This window comes from Lotus japonicus, chromosome 6 (assembly GCF_012489685.1).
Source record: "Lotus japonicus ecotype B-129 chromosome 6, LjGifu_v1.2".
Lineage (NCBI taxonomy): Eukaryota > Viridiplantae > Streptophyta > Magnoliopsida > Fabales > Fabaceae > Lotus > Lotus japonicus.
Window position 1 is genome coordinate 46,178,565 of NC_080046.1, and position 25,509 is coordinate 46,204,073.

At 35.0% G+C, this 25,509-nt stretch overlaps 1 pseudogene; it reads right to left on the reverse strand.

Moving 5' to 3' along the window:
• Positions 1–1,178: 1,178 nt before the first annotated feature.
• LOC130725418 (protein VAC14 homolog) lies at positions 1,179–17,250 on the reverse strand (annotated as a pseudogene).
• Between the last annotated feature and the right edge of the window lie 8,259 nt (positions 17,251–25,509).

A 25,509-nucleotide genomic window follows, 5' to 3' on the forward strand; every position in this document is an offset into this window, starting at 1 on the left:
ATTTCGCTTTAGGGACTTGTTTTACGGACTCGCATTAATGATTTTCGTCAAAAGTGTCAGACCTCAAATTATCATAACTCGAAAGGCAACAAGGGTCCATAACCAGATTTAGCAATCTCGCAACTTCAGTGTCATTGTTCACATAATAAACCATCTCGTGTTAGAGACTCGCATTGATGATTCTCATCCAAAGGGTCAGCATTCAAATTATCATATTTCTAAAGCAAACAAGGGTCCATAATCAGAATTAGCATTCTCGTTTTAAGGACCCGCATTGATGATTCCCATCAAAAGGGTCAGCCCTCAAATAATCATTATCTGGATGGCAACAAGGGTACATAATCAGAACTAGCATTCTCGCGACTTTAGGGTCTTATTGTTCACTTCATTAACCATCTCGTTTTAGGGACTCGCATTGATGATTTCAATTAAAAGTGACAGCCCTCAAATTAGCATTCTTGCGACTTTAGGTTTGTTGTTCACATGATTAACATTCTCTAAACATTCTCGTTTTAGGGTGATTTGTGATTTATAATTTCCCTCCAATAACAATTGTGTTTCCGAAATCACATGGATCGTGATCACCTCAAGCAACCTCACTATATTGGGATTCATCGGTGACCTGTAATTTGTAATTTCCCTCCAATAATCACAATATGTGTTTTCGAAATCACATGGGCCAGCATCACCTCAAAGAATCTCACCATATTGGGAAGCCTCAGTGATTTGTGATTTATAATTTCACTCCAATCACAATTATGTGTTTCCAAATCACATGGGTCAGCATCACCTCAAAGAATCTCACCATATTGGGAAGCCTCAGTGATTTGTGATTTATAATTTCACTCCAATCACAATTATGTGTTTCCAAATCACATGGGTCACGATAATCTCAAGCAACCTCACTATATTGGGATGCCTCGGTAATCTGTGATTTATAATTTCCCTCCAATCACAATTATGTGGTTCCAAAATCACATGGCTCATGATCACCTAAAGCAACCTCACTATATTGGGATGCCTTGGTGATATGCGATTTAAAATTTTCCTCAAATAAAAGCGCTAACGTGTTTCGGAAATCACATGGGTCATGATCACCTCAAGCAACGTCACCATATTGGGATGCATCGGTGATTTGTGATTTATCATTTCGCAGAAATCACAATTATAATGTCCTTCTAATCATAATTATGTGTTTCCAAAAGCATGGTATTGGCATTTAAGGTGACTACCACTGGATCATCTGTAAATGACTCAGCCTGATACTATAAATGTAACAAAGACATATTATCAGAGGCAGATCCATCTACTTGATGAACCATTGACCTTTCTGACTGATATAACTGAGACTGCTCAATATTCACCACTGACCTATCACCTATAAGCTAAGAATATGAGACTACAACAAGTAGCCCTAACATGGAAAGAAAATGAAACATGGATACATGAATTGAAATTGAAAATAGAAGAAAAATATGACCTGAGATCCCGTAGAAAATTGTGATTGGAGAACTCCTTCAATGTCAATCTTTCCTCTGCACGTTGAAGTCCAAGTTCGGAAAAGTTTTCTAAATGAGCTCTAACTGTAATACAAAATATATGTATCATAAAATTTCAACCTTAGACCCATCACTTGTACACATTCACAAAGCATTGCAGAAGAATAATTAAGTACAAATGCACATGAAATATAGTTGAAATAAATACCTGGATTTCGATGTAAAAGGCTTGTGCTAAGATTCAAGCAATCAGATTGTAGCTCTTTCAAAGCCTTTGGTGGACGGTGCAGTTCAGTACATGACAAAATAATTTGAAAAAGCTGAAAAAACAAATGATATTGATGGATAAGAAAGATATTTACGTTAAAAAAATAAATATTACTTACGAAAACATAAAAAACAATACATACGTAACTATAATCTTTTAAAAGTTGATTAAAAAAATAGTTAATGTACTTTTGCCTCTTCACTACCTGCAAAATTGATATTTCTATTGAATGGCTGCCTCCCAATCACTAACTGATACAATATTGCCCCAACACTCCATAAATCAGCCTGCACCTATAACAATGCCTCAATTTTATTTATTTTGTACAAAAGAAAACAGGAACAGTATGTATCAGTAGTTGCAATTTGATCCCAGTTCTATCTTCTCACCATGGCCTCATACTTTTGACTTTCAATTACCATTGCAGCCATGTGATAAGGTGAATCATATAGTGTATCTGCCAACTGCTGGGGTGCGAACCTAGTACAACAATAAATCAAGGCACTGCCAATGCACATGAGAAGACTATTTGAGTATGTTTCATATAAAACTAAAAGGTATATATTATAAAGTATAAACAGCTACTAAACTTACAATTAGTTTCAATATAAACTAAGAAGGAATAAGATAGCTTAGTATCTACTATCTAGTAAATCAAATTATTAATGACCCGTGCTATTACTTGTTGTATTACAAAAAAATCAAGAAATAACATCACCGAAAAAACGAACAAACAAAGAAGCAAGAAGAAACAGGTCTGTTAGAATATAATATAAAACCATTAAAGTGGCCCTTACCCAACAGCTTAAGCTTTTGGGATAAGTTGTTATTTGACAAGGTCACTCCAGCTTATAGCAGCAATTAATGAGGAATAAACATGTGCTTGTATTGTTTAATTTACTAAGAAACCATCCTACCTTGCAAAACAAAAAGTCAAAACATGAACAAATTACTGTGCTTTCAATAATAACACAGACAATTATTACAGGTTTGAACGGGAGTTGATTATATGATATAACATTAAATCAATACTCACATGTCAGTGTTTGGGAGAGCTTATGCAAACAGCTTGGGAAGAGCTTATTTGAGCTTATCTGATAGCATAAGCTCTTATGTCAGTGTTTGGGAGAGCTTATACAAACAGCTTATGGTCTACCATAAGCTGTTTTGAGCTTTTTTTCATAAGCTATTCAGGATAGCTTATGAAAAAGATCTTATGCTTATATATAACTTATTTTCGATTTATTTCAATAAAATTTTTAAAATAACTTATGAATAAGCGCTTATGTCAAAAGCGCTTATGACCATAAGCGCTTAATTAAGCTGTGTTTCCAAACGGGGCCTTAGTAGGTCCTTAAAGAGCTTTTGGGTCTTATAAAAAGCGCTATATCATGAAAACATTTATAGTTATTCTGATACACATTATAAAACGCTTTTATATGGAAAGCGATTTAATAGTGACCCATACAACATTTGAAATAACAAAAATGTTGTAAAACCGTACTGCACATTTACCGTACAAAATAGTCAAAACTAATAAATCAACCTGAATATGCCCAGCTTCAATATTGAGAAAATTGTTACTAAAATATAATTAAACTAGGTATTAAAGGAAATTCAGAACCCCAATTAAAGAAAACTGCTAGTACATCCTTAATCAAAGAAAACTCAAAAACATGTTTGAAACTCTAGCAAGTTTTTGTACCCAATAACCACTAAATCAGAGAGTAACAGGTAGTCAAAATTTCACAACAAAATGAACACAAGCAAATCTTTAACTCATAACTTTATTCAAGTAAAGCAGGAACGCAAGACCATAAAATTTGCTTATCTAACTAAAACCATTGAATCAGATAAGCAAAATAGAATCTAAAACATGGGTTTGGGGTTTAGATATTCATACCTTGTTAATGAGAGTGTTTTCTTCAACGACCCTTTAGAGCCCTGGTCAGTGCTGTGAGTGCAGTTCATCAAAGCCAGAGTTTTGAGCCAACCATTGGCCTTTTGTGCCCCTGTATGTGATTATCGAAAACAATTTACCTAGTTAATTACCAAATATTAAATTAATCAGTGGTTAAACCACAACTTAACTGTTACAGGAACATTTTAACTAACATAATTAGGCCTACATTAATTTAACCACAGGCGCAGTTCAGAAATAGATATAGAAACAAGGATAAATAAGCACACACAAAAACAGAAAACATACCATTTCAATGCTAGCAACACCCATGCTCGACATACTTAGAAGTGCCACGATCTCACCTTGCTTCAACCTCTTCCGCACAATCTGCCCCAATATCATTTAAAACAGTGATATCTATTCATAACGGATAAAAACAGAGCAACAAATTTAAGATCTTAGATAATCTGAAATTTGAACGAAAAGGCAATAATGATTTAAATTATACCTACAACTTAATCACATAGTGTATCTGCCACCGCTGATCGCCACCTCTTCCAAGGAAGAACATCATCCCACCAAGAATTTATTCAACACCGTCTAATGGCAACTATTCGACCCAATGGTTCCAATATCCTAATGTCGTCAATCCCTATCAATTTATTCTTTCCGTCAATTAGTTAGGAATCGGAAATTTCCTTATGCTTAAATATCACCACTTTAAAGGCACCTCTTCCAATTTGCATGTTATCATGAAAATCATAATGCCCAAATAAAAGAAACGAGAGAAAAATTACCAAATAAATCAACAAGATTTAATGTTATCTATGCACAGCGAGCTTGCTTGTCTAATTCCAAGCTTCAAGGATATAGAAAACCATCTGCAAATTAACATTTATAAGAAATTAAGCAACTTGGCTTGAAAAGACAGGTGGGCCTTCATCCAACCCTATTTTTTAAAGCTAATAAAAGGCACGACACTCACCCTCTTACCTGTTCCAGATTTGTAGCGCACACCCCCATCATTCTTACACACTAAGTAGCTTTACCTGCATAAAAAGAAGCTCTTTCCACCGTTGTCTGTGGGAAGCACATTCAAAATGTCGACTGCTTGGTTATCACAATACCGAGAAGGCCTATGATTAAAGAATTTCGGCAACCTATAGAGATTGTTGTTGATTATGCCATCCATAGAAACAAGCACAGCAATTTAAAAATAGAAGAGAAACCCATATTAAAAAAAACCTATCAGCAGCTGGGGTGTGATTTAAAGATGCCAATTTGGTTCATATTTAGCTATTTTGTCTGATACGTAAATAAATTGAAAAATAAAACAACTAGTTGATCAAAAAAAGTAAGTTATTGGATCACCTTCATTTCAGGCATCAGGACTCGCTCAACAGTAGTTCCAAATGTAGCCTTAAATATTAATTCTGCTAAAGTCTCTTCAGCAATGGACAAAAGCCTAGGAAAAACATCACGTGATTTCGTAAGGTCAGACATACACATCCAAGATTTCAAAGAAAACAATAAAGGAAATAGACCAAGACAAAGAACAGCAAGGAAAGGTACCTTGGTAGAAAACTATTCTGCCACCAAATTTGAGTCAACCCTCAACTTATCATTATTGGAAAGGCAACAAGGGTCTATAATCAGAATTAGCATTCACACGACTTTAGGGTCCATGATTCACCATCTCGTTTTAGGGACTTACTTTGATGATTTCCATCAAAACAGCCAACCCTCAAATTATCATTATCCGAAAGGCAACAAGGGTCCATAATCACAATTAGAATTCCCGCGACTTTAGGGTCATTGTTGACATGATTTACCATCTCGTTGTAGGGACTGATGATTTCCATCAAACCAGTCAACCCTCAAATTATCATTTCCGAAAGGCAACAAGGGTCCATAATCAAAATTAGCATTCTCACGACTTTAGAGTCATTGTTCACACGATATACCATCTCGTTTTAGGGAATCACTTTCATGATTTCCATCAAAAGGGTCAACCCTCAAATTATCATTATCCGAAAGGCAACAAGGGTCCATAATCACAGTTAGAATTCCCACGACTTTAGGGTCATTGTTGACAAGATTTACCATCTCGTTGTAGGGACTCACTTTGATGATTTCCATCAAAACACTCAACCCTCAAATTATCATTTCCGAAAGGCAACAAGGGTCCATAATCAGAATTAGCATTCTCACGACTTTAGAGTCATTGTTCACACGATATACCATCTTGTTTTAGGGAATCACTTTAATGATTTCCATCAAAAGGGTCAACCCTCAAATTATCATTATCCGAAAGGCAACAAGGATCCAAAATAAGAATTAGCATTCTCACGACTTCAGGGTCATAGTTCACATGATTTACCATCTCGTTTAAGGGACACACTTTAATTATTTCCATCAAAAGGGTCGACCCTCAAATAATCATTATCCGAATGGCAACAAGGGTCTATAATCGAAATTGATATTCTCGCGACTTTAGGGTCATTGTTTACATGTTTAATCGTCTCGTTTTAGGGACTCGTTTTAGGGGCAAGCATTGGTGATTTCCGTCAATAGGGTCAGCCCACAAATTATCATTATTCGAAAGGCAACAAGGGTCCATAATCAGAATTAGCATTCTCACGACTCTAGGTACATTGTTCACAAGATTAACCATCTCGTTTTAGTGATTCCTATAGAAGATTTCCATCAAAAATGTCTACCCACAAATTATTAGGCAACAAGGGTCCATAATCAGAATAGCATTCTTACTACGTCACGGTCATTGTTCACATGATTAACCATGTCATTTTATGGACTTATTTTACAAACTCGCATTGATGATTACCATCAAAAGGGTCAGCCCTCAAATTATCATTACCCAAAAGGCAACCCGGGTCCTTAATCAGAATTAGCATTCTCAAGACTTAAGGGTCGTAATTTACATGATTAACCATCTCGTTTTAGGGACTTATTTTACGAACTCGCATTGATGATTACCATCAAAAGGGTCAGCCCTCAAATTATCATTACCCAAAAGGCAACAAGGGTCCATAATCAGAATTAGCATTCTCAAGACTTAAGGGTCATAATTTACATGATTAACATTCTCTCATCATTCTCATTTTAGGGTGATTTGTGATTTATAATTTCCCACCAATAACAAGTGTGTTTCCAAATCACATGGGTCACGATAATCTCAAGCAACCTCCCTATATTGGGATGCCTCGGTAATCTGTGATTTATAATTTCCCTCCAATGACAATTATGTAGTTCCGAAATCACATGGGTCATGATCACCTAAAGCAACCTCACTATATTGGGATGCCTCGGTGATATGTGATTTATAATTTTCCTCAAATAAAAGCGCTTACGTGTTTCGGAAATCACATGGGTCATGATCACCTCAAGCAACGTCAGCATATTGGGATGCATCAGTGATCTGTGATTTATCATTTCCCAGAAATCACAATTATAATTTCCTTCTAATCATAATTATGTGTTTCCAAAATCAAATGGGTCATGATCACCCCTAGTATTAGAAATTGGGAGGCCTATACTCAACCACAAAAGCTAGCTCAAAAGTTGAGGTTTGCACTATCTATGCTCTATCTCTAGCCAATGTGGGACTTCTAACACACCCCCTCACGTCCAGGACTGAACAACCTGGAACGTGGGATCAACAACAACGGGTGCCCAGAATATGGGAAGTCTCCACAACAAACAACAAATGGATCTAGGATAGGCTCTGATACCATATTAGAAATTGGGAGGCCTATACTCAACCACAAAAGCTAGCTCAAGAGTTGAGGTTTGCACTACCCTTATAAAGGCTATCTATGCTCTATCTCTAGCCAATGTGGGACTTCTAACACCTAGCAACCTCGCTACATCTGGATGCCTCAGTGATCTGTGATTTAATATTTCCCTCTTATAATCACAATTAGGCATTTCTGAAATCACATGGGCCATGATCACCTCAAGCAACCTCACCATAATGGGATACCTCGGTGATTTGTGATTTATAATTTTCTTTCAAACACAATTATGTGTTCTTGGCGACACTTTCATTAGCTATATATTTCTTTAAATTGGGGGTAAAATTGAAGTGGTCAAGTATTTATGATGTGCCTAATGCGTAAAGATGAAGCCAAGAGGCAATCATGCGTAACAAGCCGTGGGTTTTAATTTTGTTTTAACTGCAATGCAAACAAATGAAAGAAGCACGCGACACATAGGTCTCTTGATTCTATTTCAATTTTCAACAACAAAAAACCAACTAAAATCCAACCAGCTACATATATTTTTAATTTTAATTTTCGTATTTTATAAAAATAAAAATACCATGTAATAATTCATAATTCATAATAAGTTACATAATTTACTTTATGGGAATAATTCTTCTTCTTCAATACTCAAGTTTCTACTCAGTTACAAGATGTGATAAAATAAGGAAGGGACTAACCTCATTTAAAATTTCATCTATCTCCAAGGATTAAAGTTTAGAGCTCCACTATACACAAACATCTAAATGAACTGCTGAAAGAAATGGAACCAACCTTCTGGAATAACAAAATCTGCTCAACAACAGATAAGTCAGTGTCAGTGGCTGGTAATAAAACTTTTACATGCATACCATGGCTTTAATAATAGTAAGATTAATACTAAATGATGATAAACCATAGAAAATCAAGAATTTAATTTCCCATGAATTGAAAATGTAGTTTTACACATAACTACAAGTATCTCATCAAATTAGAGTTCAGGATGATCTAATATGAAAAATAGTGAAATGTTATCCAATTACGCATTGAGTGAATAGCATTGCTTTATAGTCCTGCATGTAAGCCATTCCTCTCCATAATTACTTCTTAGAAAATCTTGTTAATCGGATTCAAGCTTGTCCGTCTATTGCTTAATTGGATAACATCCTTTCTTTCCAAAAGCATGGTATTGGCATTTAAGCTGACTACCACTGGATCATCTGTAAATGACTCAGCCTGATACTATAAATGTAACAAAGACATCTTATCTGAGGATGAGCCATCTACTTGATGAAACATTGTCGTCTTCATAAAGCCTTATATAACTTGAAACAGGTCCCTCGTATCAGAGACTACGATCTACCCTTTATAGTTTGGCTTTATCTCAAGAAACTGTGATCCCTCTCTATTTGTCTATTCAAACTGGCTCAGACACTTTGTATGCTCTGATACTATGTTACAAAGGTAGAGAGGTAGAGGGAGAGCGAGAAAGTGTAACTAAATTAAATCAGTTATTCTGTTATTGAATCATGGTGAATGATACAAGTGCTACTCTCTTTATAAAAGAGCCTTGCCTTTGTAGTTAGCTTACATGAGAAGCTTCAAACTACACTAACTGAATGAAGTTGTTAACCAACAGCATATCAAAACTAACTGCCTCTAAGGCCATGAGAGAAATTTTCCCACTTATAAACTAACCTTCATCTTTTAAGTTAAGAATTAAAGATTTAAAAAGGATTGTGTTAGAAGTATGTTTATCAAGGATTAAATGTCTACTTGAGGTTTGATACAAACAGGTAGCCCTTTTTAATATTTGGCTGGTGGTAAGATAAATGAAGCCTGAAATTGCTGAAAGATACATTACATTATTACTGACATATAGGGATAAAATAGTAAAAGTATGGCCCAAAAAAGCAAAAATAATAATAATAGTGATTATTACAAGAGATTGAAGATCTTTAAGTTTAATCATCATAAACATAATCAACATCTCCATATTAATCATATTATACCAGACTTAAGTACAAAATATATGCAATTACGAGACATTTAAAGATGTATATTCATGAAACAGTCTGTTTGAATTCAGTACCTGTAATCTAAGATAAGCAAAGATTGGAGTTTCCATCAAGCGAATCAATTTATCCAGATGGACCAGAAACTTGACATGTATATCCTCCTCAACCAGAGATTGAATCACAGCACTGCATGTCTGTAAGTCTGTTAAGGAAGATGCAAAATTATTATCACACAAAGGGAGCATTTTCATGGATGAAGAGAAAGGCCATGAAATTGCTTTTGTGCAGTTTCCACAGAATTTTGATAATGTCACCAAGAACGATTTATATGGGAGTGCTCTACTACCAATTAGCGAGGTGAGTTATCTGTGAAATCAAAGGTCATAAAAATTAAAGAATGTTATTGCTATTTCTTAATTTACTTCATATATAAATAGCATTATGTTTTTATTCTAGAGGGTAAAGCCGTAAAGCTAATATCCACAAATAGAAATTGTTGTGTGGGTGTATCCATGTGCACATGTGCTAGAGAAAGAGACTTAAAATAGAAACCAATAATCATAACCAAGTTACAGATATCTACCTGTGCTAAAAAGCAAAGACTTATAATTGCCATTGGAGAATGACACCAAGAGGCATACAGAGACACATACTAGTCCTTCCGTGCAGGATTAACCAGTGATTGCTTCAAAAGATCTCGAATCTCAGATAATTTCGATGATGTAAGTAAGATCAAATTCAGAGCCTGAAAATTTAACAAAGGAAAAAAAAAAAAAAAAAAGCGGATGCAGATGAATACTGTTTCACTCACTACATAGGGTTGCCTAAATGTCAGACTTAATGAAAAGATATAGTAAAAGAACAATTAAACAAGCACAACAAAAAACATACTATTGATAAGTGTCCAAGAACTGTGTATCTCAAAATCACCTAGAATAGTTATACATTAGTCACTACTCACTAACCACTTTAGTTCTATAAAATTTATTGTAGCCTACAACAGAGGACCGTTCAGCACTATTAAGTTAACAAGGAAACAATTTTCCACCAAATAACAGAAGCCGTGACCTTTGAGATATTGTGCTTCTAATTTCATTGAAGTACAATATTTATTTTAAGAACATGAATGTTGGGTGTATCCACATTATTCAACATAAAAGTCTATAATACTACATGTAACCCAAACAATTAAGCCAGTTGTGTAATGAGGGTGCAAACCAAAGCCCACCCATAAAGGAAAATAGTTCTCTCTCTTCCATCCCCATAATTCCATAACGCAGTATAATAATAAAACAGCAACTTGAAGTTCATTGCAGCCTTTGATTTAGCTCTAGGGAAGACTCACAAACCTGAACCATAAGTGATGCAAAATCCAAATCTGATTCTCCTTCTAGTATTGTCGAAACTTCCTGGTAGACTCTCTAGGCATTCAAAAGAACACAGACTGCGGATTATCAAAGCACCACGCCTGGAATTTAATATACAAAAATTAAAATTTTCATTAATGGAAAAGTGAAATTAGTAGTAATAATTACATAGTTTCACAAATTCAAGACTCATTTGTCTCTACTTAGAAAAAAAGTGATTTTAAAATTGAATCGAAAATTGATTATATTTTAGGTGAACTTTTTAAAAGCAGAAATTTATTTATATTTGTATACAAATATAATAAGTGTTTTTCACAGTAAAATTGATTTTAAATTGTTTGGATCTAAAACCATAAAATGTCTTTTTTCATATAAAATTACACTAAAGGCCATAAAATTATGACTAATTATTTTTTCAAAGAATTATTTTACGATAAAATTGTAAATTTGAATTCAAGTAGTGTAACCATAAAAATAGATCTCAATTTCTCTCTCCTCATCCAAAATTGATTTTATCAGAAGCTACTCAAAATAGCTTAAGAAAATAATTAAATTTCTGCTTATTTTACGATTTTGTTTTTTTTTTCGAAAGCATACACACACGTAAAAATATACATAAGTGGTTTTTTTAAATAAGTGATTATTTAACAAAATAAGCAGAAACAAGCGGGCCGTACTAAAAGAATCTAGAGCGTGAAGAAAAACATCTTACTTCTTGAAAAGAGAATTATCTAGCCGAAAATTGTGCACTAGGAAAAAAACAAGCAGTCGGAAGTGCTGAGGATCTCTTGCAATGCACGCATGAACATCAAGAACTCAAAGCACAACCTATTTCACATTAAAGGATTGTGATGAATTAATGACTCTTTAAGTGAATCATTGATTTCCACAAATAAACAAGACAGAAGAACACAAGTGAAAACTTAAAAAATATCACCGCTTTATTCAGTCAGAACTTGAACAATATTTGAAAACCAAACCAGAGATTAAACCGTTGATCTCCAGGTCATGACTCAATTAGTTCAACCAGTTAAATTGGTGATTCAACCCTGATTTAACAGTGGTTAACCCAGATAATTTTTAAACATAGATCACGGTCCCAACCGGTTCAACAAAACAATCCAGTTCAATTTTTTAACATTGATATTCAAGATGGCGTATATGGAAATCTATATGGCCTTATAACCGTACTTATCAATCCATAATACAAGGCGATTAGGTAACAATCAAAGATAGAAATGGAAACTGGAGGTATACTGTATTTTTTACGTATTCAGACCTGATATGTAGATCAACTCTTGAGGTATAGCAGTTACAGCAGTAAAGTTTAGAAAGAAAGTCCTAGGCACTTCGAGAGACCTAAATTCCGGAAAAAAACATCATTTAATCATTTTTCCCCATCTGTTTCCTCATAATTCATTTTTAGAGTATCTGAGTTCTTTGATTGTTCTTATTTCTCATTTATTGAGTAAAACAAAATCAGAGAAGATTGTGCCTAAAGAGGCGGATTTAAGAAATCCAATCATGAACCATGTAATATTAACAAGATTATCATGCACCCAAAATTTTAAATAAAATAAACGTTCATCGGTAAGCAATCTTGAAGTTGATATTCACCCATTATTCAAAAATATTTTATACGTAAGAAAAATGATCTATAAATGTAAAAATCACAACTTCACCATGCACAAAGATCTTGAGAAATAAATTATAGGATTTTGTTGGGGGAGAAGATGCAGTTAGCACAAGACTACCTCATCAGATGGATCGGAAAGTGCTTTGAGTAGGGTGTCAAATATGTCATCAAGGTATGTCAAAACCTGTTTCAGACAACGAAAGTCAATATATGAGCTGGACACCGAAATCTGTCATATGGACATAAAGAAGATCGCCCCACCACAAAACATTTCATTTCAACTGCAAAAATTGATTGGCATTAAGAAAATAAAGTCTTGAAACATAAAAGAAAGAGAATGCCGAACAATAGCTAAACAAATTATACATCATTCATTCACTATGACAACGGCATAACTATTTGCAGAATTGCAGCTTAAGTACATAAAATTGCAAATTTTGGTAGTATAATTAACTCCACCATGTCAAACAATAACTTCATGGAAATAGCATAGTCTCATTAGATATTTAGGGAAAACCCAAAAAATATAAAAGGAGCATAGTAGAATTATTTTATAGTTACAACCAAGTAGCGTCCATCATTATTCAATAGAAATAGAGCTCTTAGTGAACCTATAATCAAAATCTTGCCATGATATAGTACATAATGAAAGAAGTGTTTTCACTGACTTCAGCAAATATCCAAACAGGCATGTAATTGAGCTCTATGACATAGGCTTCAAGGGACATATTGAGAAACTAGATTAACACCACATGTCAATATATAGAAGCCTCAATATATATAAAAATGAAATCTGAATTCAAACAATCTAGTCACCTCAGTACAATGTATGCTTAAAAGGGTTGATATCCAATGCAATGCTTCAATTTGAGTGGCTTTCCATTCACTAGACAGTTGCCTGAAAAATCAAAACACTCAAAATCCCTCTACAAAATAATTAGCTCCAACTAGAGTTGGCTAAACAGAAAGGTCCCACATAATCATGTCTAAATAGCCTCTCAGGCGTGCACACCAATATAGATAGAAACAATTTTTCAATTAAAAGTATTTTGAAATTCAAACATAGCATTTTTCCAGGTTAGAAAAACTACACCTAGTAATGGATAGGATTGCTCCTGCATCAAAAACTTCTACTGGATCAGCCTTGATTGCTCGTAACTCTTCATTGGTTTCCCGGGCAACCTTAAAGCCAAGAAATATTTCAAATTAATCATTTTGCATCGCAGGCTACAATAAAATCAAATATGGGACAAAACAAAACAAAAATTGGAAAAGTAAATTCAAAAAGAAAAAATGAGGGAGGGGAATGAAAGTAAGAATAGCTCAAACAAGCCTACCACTCTAATTTTCTCCTCTTTATCAGATATGCAAGGCCAAATGGCTCCAAGAATGTCAGCATAATATGGAACAAGCTGGTCTCCTGCAAGTTTGACAAACTCATTTATCTGTTAAAACAAGAAAGCAGAGACATTATTTAAGAAAAAAATAATCAACAAATCAACAAAACACTAAGCAACAGTTTGATGAAACTAAAAACTTGTTTAAGAAGTCAAAACATTGCCATACCACTTACCCATGTGATAGCGGTTAACCTCGTAAATTCATCTGGAGAACCTGCCCTCTGGACCAGAATTTCAGCCATTCGACCATAATCTACAGACTTCAACAGTGGCACTGCTCAAGTCAGAAAATGACTAATGAACAAAACACGTTGCTTTTGTTACAAAATAGTAGGTGAAAATGATGCAAAGCATAGTTAATTGAAAAAAAAAAAGGCAGGAACAAAAGGGAGTCAGTAAATAGATGGACCCTAAAAGATGGAAACATAAACGTCGGGAATCATGGCTACTAGCTAACAGGGAAAAACGATAACGAAAGCAGAATTGGGCGTCGAATAGTTCAGAAGCCTTGTTATTCAAAATGTAAATTATACATTATCTTAAGCCTTGCTGAGGAGGTCCTAATCCTAATCTCTTGAAGAAACTCAGAAAGAGCAGAATCAGCTTGTTGACGTATTTCATGACTTGAATCGCTCAACATATTAAACAAACCTGAGGTGTTTATAAACGATTAACTGGTTTACATTAAAATTGTATAAAAGGAGAATAATCCGCATTCTTCAATGGATACTTACCGTCAAGAAAATCAGGAAGAAAACCCAGCATATCAATATTTGGGACACTGTCCAACACAGTAATCCATCCTTCCAAAAACTGGCCAACAAATGGATTCAATACACTCATGCACTCCCTCAACACTGGTATGGATTCTTCAATACTGAAGATCAACTGATCAAGAAATAAAAGAAGATTGGTATGAAGCAGTAGAAGTTACATTCAGATATTTCTGTTGACCTACAACAAGCCTTTTGAAATCAAAACACAAGATACAGTTGTACAGAGAAACATATAGCATTGAAGTGAGAAGGTGTACCTGAACTGGTCACTTTCAGTCACAATATCCTGTTTTAATAGATCAACATATAAGCATTAGTTAATCTAAAGAGAATAAATATTTGATTGATTCCCATTTAGAAAATTTCTTAAGCGTGAACACATGTAGATCTTTTCAAAGGCTTGCTGGAGTTGAGAAACTTATTAGACCTTCACGAGTCGGTCTAAGAGCTGAGCAGCACTTTGTACATTGCCATATGAGTCAGGAAAGCCTGCATAAGGCATCAAATATCTGGTTGAAGTATATAATAAAATCTCCACTCACAACCTAGCATCAAAACCCAATTTATAATGGAGGACTGTATATTATCATATTGAAGCTTTTCATAGGTCCGTGATTAAATCCTCACCTTAGCTATGTTATATAGTGCTTCACAAGCATAATATCAAACTCTGCTATTTTGATCAGAAAAAGAATTTAATACAGGAAGCACAATTTGCTGTCAAATAAAAGGTGAGTAGGTAAGAAGAAGAAAAAGAAGAAGGACAGGGTAAATGAATACACAAACCAACACGTGCACACAGGAAGAGGGTGTAAGTGGATTTGATTAGATCGGTTTTTAAATAAAAAATCACCTAATCCAATATTTTTCAGTTATCTTATTTTATCATCCATTTCAATCCATCATAAATTTAATTCTGATCCTATCCAAGTCAATCTAAAGCGACTTGTATTGGATCAGTTTTCAGTTTGAATCTTCTTTTTTTTCTCTTAAAGGGATGCAAAATTAAATAAATCTCAAAATATATAATAAATGTGCTATGTCCCCTCACGTAGGATCTGGTCACAGGTCTAGACGCAGGAGAGTTCTTCTTGCGACCCAGACTGGAGAAAGAAGTGGCTCATCCTTGTCAATATGCTAAATGAAATCCAGAAAAGTTTAAAAGAAAAAAAAAATTGGGTTTTTGGTGTGTTTGGTTTTGGGTTTCTTTATTGATTTTTTCAGTTTTATTAGATCAGATTGCCACTGTAGTAGGGACATGCAAACTCATACATATATGCCAGGCCTTGTCAAATTAAGTTTATAATAAAGTGAAAGATGATTGCAATGATGATACATGCTTTTGACAAATTCATCTTAAAAGAAAATATTTCAACCAAGGTAAAAAAACAGAACAGGGCCACCATATAAAAGTAATTAGCGTGCCTAGTGTTGGTAACAAAAACTGCAAAGTTACACCTATTATTCCATGAACTGACATGCTTGCAATTGCAGTTCCAAAATGCAGTGGTTTTCCAAATTGCCTTGTGCTATATAAGCTACAGAAATGCTATGGAAGAATGTTAAAAACTATTGTAAAAAGCCATCAGAGCTTCTTATGAATTACACATTGATACAGATAGCTTCTTCTTGAACCAGTATACTCTCTCAGTCTTCCTCACTCTCTCTCTCTCTCTCTTAAACACACACAGAGCTCATATATTCTCTTCCACTAGACCCAATTACTACTCCCAAGTTTCTAAGATATACTCAGAATGAATTTGCATAATGTCACGAGTGGAAACGGTTCAAATTGCAACCCATCGTACACAAGTTTAAAACAGAAACAAAAACAACCTAATAAAAGAAAAAAAATACAGACTTCAAAAACTATACATTCCAGTAACTAGTGGGCAAACCTTAAAGCTTCATGCAGCCAAGCCTATTAACCCTCCCTAAATTGAATCAACTGGAATAATAAGTGTATTCTGTAGTCAGCAAATTGATCACAGCAGTAGCAAGCTGCTTCAGTATTGCATTATTAACCTATTTCCAAGAACCCGCACCACAAAACCCTAAGCATTCCCCAAGTTGCAATTGCATTATTAACCTCGAGGAAAAGGAAAAGGGAAATCGAAAAACCTCGAGGGCAGCATTCTTGCGCGCGAGGGTGCAGAGCACGGCTGCCGTAACCACCAAGAGAACGTCCACCATGGTTGTTGCCTTGTTGGAGAAACGCAAACCCATGAGAATGTTGAGGAACGCAGACATTGCGGACATTGTAGAGACCTTGTTGAACAAGAGCTTCAACGAGGCCAGGGGATTCAACCCCATCGCTGTTCCTCGCCGGAAGAAGCGTTTTCGTTTGTGGACTGCGGTGGTTCTTGGGGGGTTTCCGGTTGAGAAGCGCTTCGAGGCCCGGGGGTATCATCTTGAAACGACGTCGTTGAATTGGGAATTTGAGGAAGATTGAAAACCCCTAGAGTGGAAAAGAAAGGGAAAAGGGAGAGAAAAAGGAGGGATGAAAATGAAGGGAGAAATGGAATTTGAAAATGGATGGATGGAAAATAGACAGCTTCTAACGGCGTTTACGTGAAGGAAAACACAGCACAACACACAAAGGCCAAAGCTTGGAAATGGAAATTGAATGAAAGAAGAAAAGAAACGGTGATTATATATATATATATATAGGAAAACTGAGAAGACATATTTTTAAATAGTAAGGTAAAATAAATAGGAATATATGATCAATATCAATCAATATATATTAGAAAAGAAGAACTTCTATGACACTGATTTGGTGAGGTGGCATCTCCTAGTTCAATCTCATAAGAAAAATTTCATGTGTCAATTTGTTAGATAGCAAATTCCACGTGTCAATTTGTTAGATAGTTCTCTTTTGTTGTATTGTTTTATCTTGAAATCGAATTTTAAAAGATTTACCCTAGTTATTTAAGATTTACCTAGATTACTCCTTACTAAATTTATTTCAAAAACAAATCTTGAAACCGTTTTCATTATCTCTTTAAATTAGGAAAAGTTTCAAGCCTAATTTACTGCATATTTACAGGAATCTCCTGATTTCTCATTTTATTTTTTCTCATGATCTACAATATAAAAATAGAATATGTAGTGCTGATATTATAATCCATTAAAATTTTAAAAGATTTTCCCTAATTATCTAAGATATTGCATATCTAAGATTTTCCCTAATTTGCGAATTGGGAGGGGGGAGAGAGAAGAACAATTAATGGGCAAAGAAGAAAAAGAATAAGGAAACTGAAAATTTAAAATGTCAGATGAGAGAAAAGAGAGAGGAACGGAAATGGGGGAGAGAAAGAGACAATTAAGGGGGGAATTAATGGGGAAAGAGGAGAGCACATATTGGGAACAACTTTAAAAAAATATTAAAACATAGATAACTTAGAATATAAAAAATAATAACCGAAAACGAACTCGCATAATCACGTTCATGATTAATTTGTGTATCAAATACAATAAACATATTTTCCGTGCAACGCACGGGAAAAAAACACTAGTTATTAAGAAAACATTCATAATATAAGTTTTTACAATCAAAATTTTAAAACAAAATTACAAGTGTGGTGATGTCGATGCATCAAAAACTATTTTACCCATTTTTAAATTTTAAGAAACTGATTAAAACAAGCATCTTACATGAAATGAATCTTACGAATTAAGCAATCCGCAATCGAGACATGTTAACGTGTCCAAAGTTTTCGCATAACAAGGAAGTCCTTGAAATATGAATGGAACCTGAATCTCTCATGATAAGGACTTGCTACACCATTTTTTTGCTTTTAGCAACAAGGGCATATGCAACAAGTAAAAAGTGTTGCTAAAAGTGCCTTAGGGATTAGTTTGTGCATGTTGTCATAAATGGTTCGTTTTAGGCAACACATTTTATCACAACACTAAATAAGTGTTCTCTATGTAATAACAAGGAACAATTATTATGTGATAATTATTGTCTTTTCTCCACAATAGGTTACATTTTCTTACAGTGTTACTAGAGAGCACGAGAAATAATCCCCAAAAGGAATAGGTAACGCCAGAACATGAGACAGTTTAAAATTGTTGCGTGAAGTTGTGAAAAACAAGAATCGTTACCTTTTGTGTCTATGACTATACTTTTCAACTGTTCTAAAAAATAAAGAATGTTGTAGATCCACGATCTCCAACCAATCTTTTTTAAAAATTATACTTAATTGAATGATTTTACTTGTTAAGTATTTAGATTTTATTTTGTATTTTAATTTATTTATTTTTAATTTATAATAGTGGTTGTATTTTTGTTTTTTATTGAATAATGTAAATAGTGAAAGTTGTATTTTGATTAACTAAATTGCAGGCAGTGAGTATGGATACGGGCACATAGGTACTCAGAGGATATATATAGAGATGGGTATTCGAGTTGCTACCCAAGAAGGTATGGAAACGGGTACGGGTAATTTTTTTAAAACACATGTATGGGGACTAGTACTACAGTACCCTACCCATTGTCATTCCTACATTTAATATAAGTATCGGTTATGGTCAATGAAAAGTTTTTATTCTACCTCGTAAATCGACCAAGCTGATGTTATTTAGAGTCGGTCTATAACGCTAATTTTTATGAATTTGCGTCGGTTTAGAGTCGACTAAACCGACGCTAAAGCGTAGCGCCTACCTAGATAGCTTCAAACCATTTAAAGTGAGCCTTGACACCTGTTAAATCGACGTCAGTGTTAGCTTTTGCCTACTTATTGTGTTGATTTTGCCATGTCGACGATGACATGGTAAAAGTTACTCATTCCCCTAGTCGTGGAAAGTACTTTAGAATGCACCAGATGAAAATCAAATTCATTGTTCACTTTTTTTTCACTAAGGTGATACTCCCTTTGAATAGTAATGTACACAATGTACCATACCTGGGTACTAGTTGCTAATTTCACCCGACGATGGAGATCCCCATGAGTAGGACTGCACATAAGTTGAGTTGGACGGATTTTTAGGCTAATTAAGATCCGAACCAATCAAAATTGTTTGGGTTGGGTTGGGTTGGATTTCGCGAATTTTCACCTTCGGGCCCGAACCAACCCAATCTGATGATCTTCGGGTTGTTCGGATGGGTTGATTGGATCGCTATATTAAAGTAATAATAAATCTGGAATATTTTAAAAAATATATCAAAACTTCGAAACAAAATTAGAAAAAGTTGGTAAATCTGTTATAGTACCAAATAATATTAAAAAAAAAGACAAAACATTATACTAAATAGAATGGAATAGTATCACATAAATGACATATTGCCAAATACCATAAAAACCGACTACGACAATGGAATCAAGTTAATCAATACGACAATGGCATGACACTTAGAATTTAGATGTCTCCATTCTCCGACATGCCGAATAAAATTGAAACAATTAGTGAAGAATGTGAAAAGTGAAACTGTGAAATAAAAGTAGGGTTTAAAATTTACATGTAGATTAGGTAAAATTATTATAAATATATATTAAATAATATATTATTATTGTATGTTTGGATTTCGGGTTGGTTGGGTGGATTGTTATTAAATCCGATATCCGATCCGAAGTTAATTGAATTGTAATAAAATCCGTCTAATTGGCCTGTTTGCCCAATTCAACCCGCATTTTTTCCATTGGATCAGGCGGGTTCATTAGATCTACCCGACCCATGTGCATCCTTACCCGTGAGGATTGCCTCTGTTGGGCCCTAATCTCAAGGATTTCCCCCTTTGGGCCACTTGTAGGCAAAAAAAAAAAACTAGATCACAAACCCTAGTATGAGAATCAATCCCCATGCGATCCTTACAATGATCTAGATAAAAAATCCTAAGAAAGATCTTAGGATCCCACAATCCGAATCGTGATCCTAACAATGCTAACTTGCTCAATGATATGCTCAGGCATCACTTGATATAACAATCAAAGAGGAGAAAGGGGGGGTTAGTTCAAACAATGCATAAAAGTAAGTAATGTCTAATGTAATGTTTGTAAGACCCAGGATTTTAGAATTAAATAAATAATTAATTTCCAACTCACGCATAGGATTTTGTGCCAGCGTGAGGGGAACTTGACTTGTGGCTGATGTTTGGATTAGCGTTATGAAGAAGAAAGTTCAGGAAATGGTTAAGAATAGTTCTATGTCGCTATAGGTTATAGCACGAGTCTTATTCACTTCCGCCTTAGGGCAAAGACGTTAGTAAATGACTAATCTGCTCTTAAAGCACCGTAGAAACGATATTCAAAAATATTCAGAGGATTATAAGAATTTCTCTTATTTCTTTCCTTGACGAGTGTTTCGATGCGAAACCCTGGAATGCACGAACGTCCGATTCTAATTCTCGGAGGTTTGCCGAAACTAAAACCCTGATAGCTCAAGAAACCTAGAATAAACGGTTAATGAAGACTTTTTCTATTCGGAGCTTCAAACGAAGATTCCACACGCGTACACCCATTTCTTTCGATGCTTCCAATCTTTCTTCAGAAAGAAGTTTTCCCATCCGACATTCACTGCAAAAAGTAGCTTTTCGGGTAAAATAGATTTACACCGACTTTGGATTGTCTACCTTAATTCCAAGAAACCTCTTTTGAGTTTTGGAAATTCTGCCGCCAGAACCTATCTTAGGATTCACGGAGGAATGTGCAGGAAAGATCGGAATCGCGAAATTTTCATTTCCTATAAATTGTACTTAGCTCAGACGCATAATATGACGACGTCATATTTGCTCTAATTGTCTCACAATTATTCTTTAGTTCAGTTTCTACTCATTTCTTGGTTCATAGATCATTTTATTTTGCTCAAAGTGATTCAAATTTATATTTTATCATTTCATAGAGTTTCCCATAATTTTTGATATAATAATATATCACTCTTATATTTTTATCTTAACTCTATGAGTTAAATCCTCCGATATCTAAACTAATCTGTACCGGTTTACAAAATATCTTCTCAAAATATCTTTACAAAATATCTTTCCATTTCATTCACTATATATATGTTATAACTTGACAACACAAAACAAAAATCTCACCAACACACACACCCAAACCCGCGGCCAAGGAGGAAGGAGGAGGAGAAGAGTTTTTCGCCGATTCTTGCCTGATCGTCCCACAGTTCGTTGCTACGCGTAGGCCTCAAGGTACTGATGCTTTTCCTTACTTCTGATCGTCAATTCTGTCGTTTTTCTCTATGTCTTTTTGTGCTCAAAGTTTTGAGCTTTTTGTAAAATTGTCCAAATAACTTCATCTTTCTATTTAAACTTATTCCCTGCGTGCCCAAGAGCATGTTTAGCGGATTACATTTCGCCGATTCTCGCCGAATTGCCGCTGAATTTCAATTCTGCTTGAAATACCCATTTTTGGCTAAAGTTTCACCCTTTAGGCTTAAAACTCTCGACTGAGCTTAGCGTTAGTAGGATTAGTCGTCATAATCGTCGTTGGTATCGACCCCATCTAATTTGTTTTTTCGAAATTCTGATTTTGAGTTCCGAGCTAAAAATATTGACCAAAATACCCCTGCGACAGTTTTCGATCCGATAATTTTTCTGCGAGTTTCCCTGGCCTAGATATCGCCTAAGAATACCTAGGAATTGATTTAGATCGAAGAAAAAGTTCGGAAACCCTATTTTTGACAGTGGCCGAAACTTATTTGTTAGGGTACCGTGTCCAAAAATAATTTTTGGGTCTCTATGACCTGAGCCATAGCGTAGCCCTTTCCGTTGTCGAAATTTTGGCGTTGGTTTCGTGTCATTCCGAGTTCTGTAGCTCGAGTTATGCTCGTTTTAGCGAATGAAGTTCTCTTGTCAATTCGTGCCTATATAGGAACTCCGAAGCTTTAAAGCCTTCTTTACGATTTCGATTAGCATTAGTAGATCGTGTTGCTCCTAGTGAGGCTTGTGTTGATGATTGTGTTTCCTTGTTCTAGGTTCACAACTTCCATGCACAACTTCTACTCACGAAGGTAAGGGTAACTCGTTTTAGAGCGTCTTTGAGTCTTGCCTGCTTTTATCGCACTGTCTGCGTTTGAGATGAAGATGTTTATATTGATTGGCATTGGATTATGATTATTATGCTTGCAATGTTGTATGCTTGCTTATATTGACTGTTTCTGAGGCTTGTGCCAAATATTTTCTGAAGGTCTCGGCCGAGTACACTTATTGAGACGTGTGTCTCCGTTTTCTGAGAGGCTTCGGCCGTTTACTGGTTTCCGTCATTACTGCTTTCAAGTGGATAAGATGTGATTATTGTTGATTGATTTTGGCATATAGGGCTGAACTTAGTGGCAGTACAGTGGTTGTCGTTCCACGTGCCTGTCCCGTCTTTCGAGGCGTTATTAAGTGACATTCAGTGGTTGTCGTTCCACATGTTTGTCCCGTCCTTCGAGGCGTTATTAAGTGGCATTCAGTGGTTGTCGTTCCACATGTCTGTCCCGTCCTTCGTGGCGTTATTAAGTGGCATTCAGTGGTTGTCGTTCCACATGGTTGTCCCGTCTTGTGAGGCGATATTAAGTGGCATTCAGTGGTTGTCGTTCCACGTCTGTCCCGTCTTGAGAGACGTTGCTGATCGATCCATTTTGGTAGCAACATATAGTTGCATTATAGGGAACTAACACCTGACCCTATGTTGTTGGATTTTAGTTATTGGTTTATTGATATCTGATTTGATGTTACATTGTTGAGATTATTATTATCTGAGTTAATCTATGTTAAGTTGTTGATATATGAGTTGAGTTATGTTGCTAGTTATTTACCATGCTAAGTAATTAAAATTGAATAGCATGATTTTCTCTTTTATACATGGTAATTGCATGGAGTTAACCCTTTCTATTTGCTACTTGTTGTTTGGGCGCTTAACGCTATTAGGCGATGGAGATCCTTCCGCCGAAGCTTAGCTGCTCGAGTTGGAGATCGGGTCGTGGGCGGTGGAGTAGAGATGTGAGAAGCAGCTTTGTTTCTCCTTTATGGATTATGTTTGAGTCTCCCTTACTATATGAGAACTCTGTTATTAAAGCCCGAACCTTACTTATGGTGTTGTAAACTATTATGAGAGTATATCGGGAAACAGGTTATTTAAATAAAGTTATGATATGTTTCCAACCTTTTAGCCGAAGTGTTTAGTTGTTTTTCAGAAGAAAAAAAATTTCCTTGGTTTTTAGGGATTGCAGAATAGTCCTTAGACTTTGTTAGGTTACTAATGTGACTCATCAGTTGAGAAATTGGAGCGTTACAATGTTCATGGAGGATACTAGTGCTAGATGAAAAATAGGAGAAAGTGGAGGGGGCTGAAAACCAAAAATAAACAAGACAATACAAAATCACAAACGATTCGCTGACTCAAATAAAACGTTAACCGAAACATTTCTTTTCATACAAAATCCTAGTTACCATTGAATTTATTCACATTCCAACAAAATATATTACGTGTGTGTAACTCTAATAATCTAAATACAAGTCCTTGTCATCACAATTTGAGCGTGCTGACTAAATTCCATGTACGCACATCAGATCATTTTAAATTTGTGCAATGATCTGAGTCAATATTCCTTCCAAAACATGATTTTAAGGTCTAGCGTGATTTCAAACATAAGATGCACTTAATGTGTGTTTAGAATTTTATCTCAACGTTGGTTTGCTAGTCTTTGAATGTGTGATTGAGAATTTAGAGTGGGAAACATGAAAGAGAATCTCATACTCCGTTCACGTTGGGTTGAAGTCAATGTAAAATTATACTAGTCTTATCTTCAGAACACATCAAAAAGCACTTTTAACTTGTATAGAAAAGCCAAACTTGGCTATCTCATGAAAAAAAATGTGAAATCAGCACTCTCTTGATCTATCAATCAACAATGAAAGCAACTATTTTTCAAAAAAAAAATTGCCTTAATTGGAGCTATCTTAATAATTGGAGCTATGTGGAGAGGATAAATAACTTGTTTATTATGATGTCACACTCTTTAGTACTTTATATACTGTAAACGTTGATTTAATTTAGTCTCCAAATAAACTAAATGAGGTAGAAAGCAGGCAAATAATTTAATCATTGATATCGTGCCTACAAAGTCCTTCTACCTTGTATACATTTTTCTCTGTCTTTTCTTCTCCCCTGCCTCCAAGAGGCCAGCAAACACTTAAGAGTTTATGCTATGATATTTTTTACAATTTCTACTTCTACAATTAGCTTCATAAATTGACTTCCATTACCTTCGAATACGTGTAGAAGTGTATGTTCTAAATGTGGCCAATAAAAGAGGACCCTCGAAAAGAACATTTCATATTTATTATTTAAGGTATGTTTAGATACCTATTAGCACATGTGCTCACGGGCGAAAGGATTGAAACTTTTCATATAGATTGAGATGAATGTGCTTTTAAGTTAACTAATGATACAAACAAATTGAAGAATAAGTAGGCTGCAAATAGTACTACTATTTTAGCAGTGTGTTTAGAGGGAAATTAAGAGAAAATATCATATCACAAGTTGCATGTTTGCCTACAAAATGACAAGGAAATTGATGGAGATGTCAAAACCATAGGATTCGAGTAGAGTAGATGAAATAGAGAACTGCACTAAGTCTGATTTTGTGATAGAAGAGTATCACTCATGATTGAAGAAACATATATTGTGCAAGAATTGAACTAATTTGCCATCGAAAAGATTAAATAGATGTAAAACTAGGATAAAAATTGTTGTGTTAATGAGACAAGTTTTTTATAATTGTTCATCGGTCTCTGTCATGTCATTGTTAAAGGAAAAAAAATTCTTTACATTTGATAGTAGGAATCAGAACTCAATGTCATTTGCTGGTTGCCGAAGCAATAGACATGAGAAGCTAATTAGGAAGTAACAATAAGGGTTGTGTTTGAGACACTAACAG